Source organism: Sapajus apella, unplaced genomic scaffold (genome assembly GCF_009761245.1).
Source record: "Sapajus apella isolate SASKATOON/1434 unplaced genomic scaffold, GSC_monkey_1.0 scaffold53, whole genome shotgun sequence".
In the NCBI taxonomy this organism is placed as follows: Eukaryota; Metazoa; Chordata; class Mammalia; order Primates; family Cebidae; genus Sapajus; species Sapajus apella.
In genome coordinates, this window is record NW_022436993.1 from 14,237,189 (window position 1) to 14,240,405 (window position 3,217).

Consider the following 3,217-nt stretch of genomic DNA (forward strand, 5'->3'; position numbering starts at 1 on the left):
TTTCCTAGTCATTGTAGTTTCGTTTTACTGTAATATCTATGGTCTTTACGTTTTCTCAATTTGGCAATATAGATTTCCTTCCAATTTTAAAACATTCGCTGGCCACGGTGGCTCACACCTATAATCCTAGCACTTTGGGAAGCCAAAGCGGGCAGATCATTTGAGGTCAGGAGTTCAAGACAAGCCTGGCCAGTGTAGTGAAACCCTGTCTCTACTAAAAACACAAAAATAAGCTGGGTATGGCGGTATGTGCCTGTAGTCCCAGCTACTCAGGAAATTGAGGCAGGAAAATCACTTGAACCTGGGCGGTGGAGGTTGTAGTGAGCTGAGATGACGCCACTGCACTGGTGACAGTGTGAGAATGAGAGGCTGTTTGGTCCCCGCAGTGAGTCCAGACTAAGGAGTGTGCTAGTTCAGTTCAACAGCAGTCACCATGGTGCTGGAAGCGCACAGCCGTTCCCCATTGCCTGAATCGTACGGGGCCCCGAACAAGCAGTTTGGGTCAATGATGAGATGGAGCCTGAGTGAACTTGGAGCATCTCAGAGATCAGAGCAGAGAAACAAGGAGATGAATTTGGGGTGTGTTCAGAGAAGTGGGGCAGGGTGGGGCTTCAGGGCGAAGGTTCAGGCAGGAGCAGGTGAGGGACTAGCTTGCTGTTGTTTTCACTGAATAATTCCAAAAAGTATTTTGAACCTTCAACTCTCTGTTTGAAAAGAATGCTATGCTACTGAAATATGACTGCAGGGTTAAAGCAAGTTTGTTAAACGTCATCGAGGAAAATAAATCTAGACTCACCAGTCCTGGCGACCTCTTCCTGCATGTTCCCTCTCTCCACCCGCAAACACTGACCTGTCTGAATTCCATTCCACGTTGCTTTTAGTGTTTTTGATGTGGCGTCTGATGTGAAACAGCAGGTCCTTCTCATCTTAACAGCCTGCTAACCTGTGCGCTCACTGAATGCCGAAGCAGTCTCTTAGATACCCTCATTTCCCACAGGGGCTGGAGCGTAGAACAAAGTGCTGTGGACATAAGTTGGCATTGAGAGTGAATTAATAAATGCAACCTCCAAATTGCTAACATTTAAAAATACTAATTAGTGGCTAGGCACAGTGGCTCACGCCTATAATCCCAGCACTTTGGGAGGCTGAGGTGGGTGGATCCCTTGAGGCCAGGAGTTCGAGACCAGCCTGACCAACATGGTGAAACCCCGTCTCTACTAAAAATACAAAAATTAGCCAGGCATAGTGGTACACACCTGTAGCCCCAGCTACTCCAGAGGCTGAGGCAGGAGGATCACCTAAGCCTAGGAGACAGAGATTGCAATGAGCCAAGATTCTCCCACTGCACTCCAGCCTGGGTGACATAGCAAGATCCTGTCTCAAAAGAAAGAAAGAAAGAAAGAAAAACACCAATTAGCATAATATGATTACTCTTAAAAATAAAACAGAACGGAATCATAGAGATCCTCTTGCCATGACAGTTCTCACGCAGACTCTAGACCGAAATTGAAGTGCAAAGTTAGGGAAATGTATATTAGACTTGGGTCTCCTGAGTCAACAGTTTGGCAACCTCCACCAGCGTTAAATTAGCCATAAGAAAATAATGAAAGTCTGCCACCGTGCTCTACGCATCAGGAAAAAGAACAAAATGAAATCGTACAGTCAAAATATGTCTCTCTTTTCTCTAGAATTGTTCATTTGATCTTTATCCCAAACCTTCCTTGACATGATTAAACAAAGATTGAAAACTGAACATATGAGACACATAAAAGATTATTTGATTACCTACTCTGGTTTTGAGGCCACATGGACAATTACACATTCCCTACAGAAATATTTTCTAGGCTGGGCGCAGTGGCTCACGCCTGTAATCCCAGCACTTTGGGAGGCCGAGGAGGGTGGATCACGAGGTCAGGAGTTTGAGACCAGCCTGGCCAATGTGGTGAAACCCCGTCTCTACTAAACATACAAAAATTAGCTGGGCATGGTGGTGGGTGCCTCTAGTCCCAGCTACTGGGAAAGCTGAGGCAGGAGAATCACTTGAACCAGGGAGGTTGCAGTGAGCCAAGATTGGGCACTGCACTTCAGCCTGGGCGACAGAGCAAGACTCTGTCACATATTTATACACACACACATATATATTTTTTCTACAGCTTTGTCTATTCCATCTCCAGGACTCTAAATGTCTTGAAGTCTTTTTCTGAGGAGCTTATTCCAGTTAGGCACATCTGAAATACCTGACAGTTTTTCTAAAACTTCTATTTCAATTTCTCTCATTTAAATTTTGCCCCATTACTCCTAGTTGGACCCTCTTCCCGTCACCGTCTTGTAGATAATTTTCATATTCCTTTTTGGGTATAATTTAACTATGCTTCACACATTAGCTTGAGTAGACAGTATATATGGTGTAAATTACAGAAAACAGCGATGTGTGAAGACATTCTGTGGTGAATAAATTAAGGCATTAATTTCAGACATATCAAACTAACACTTTTTAAATTTGTGGTTCCCATAATTTTCAGACCTGTTTCCAAAGTCTTTGGAATAGGGGAATTAAATGAAAGAAATTAGTCTAAAACTTCTACCTTTACTTCACAGGTTGGAGATTGGTCATTCCTGATATAAATATATTCATATTTAAAAGAAAAACAAAGTTAAAAGGAGAAAGTAACATGGAGGCCCTGCTCAGATTGAAGGAGATGTCGGCACACAGGTGAAAAAGATTGGTTTTAGCAGCTCATCAGATATAATTGCCTTAGTTGGGCAGCTGGGAGAGAAAAAAGACTGTCCATTAGGGGAGGACTTCATCATCCACCAGGTATCCAATAATGAATCTGAATACGCTGAAGGACTGAACATATTTATAAAATGAAGGAAAGATGATGATGATGATGATGATGATTGACACGTTGTCTCACTCTGTCACCAGGCTGGAGTGCAGTGGTGTGATCTTGGCTCACTGCAACCTCTGCCTCCCAGTTTCAAGCGATTCACCTGCGTCAGCCTCCCAAATAGCTGGGATTACAGGCACGCGCCACCATGCCCAGCTGTTTTTTGTATTTTTAGTAGAGATTGGGTTTCACCATGTTGGCCAGATTGTCTCCATTTCTTGACCTCGTGATCTGCCCACCTTGGCCTCCCAAGGTGCTGGGATTACAGGCGTGAGCCACTGTACCCGGACATACAAAGGAAAGATTTTTAAAAAGGAGAATCTCCC

The 3,217-nt window shown here is 43.9% G+C and overlaps 1 long non-coding RNA gene across 1 annotated transcript; it reads right to left on the reverse strand.

The window, feature by feature from the left end:
- Positions 1 to 795: 795 nt before the first annotated feature.
- LOC116527256 lies at positions 796 to 1,366 on the reverse strand. Its single transcript, XR_004258455.1, has 2 exons — positions 1,257 to 1,366; positions 796 to 1,020 (listed from the first exon to the last, which is right to left on the reverse strand). It is a non-coding gene; the product is annotated as an uncharacterized LOC116527256 (long non-coding RNA).
- Between the last annotated feature and the right edge of the window lie 1,851 nt (positions 1,367 to 3,217).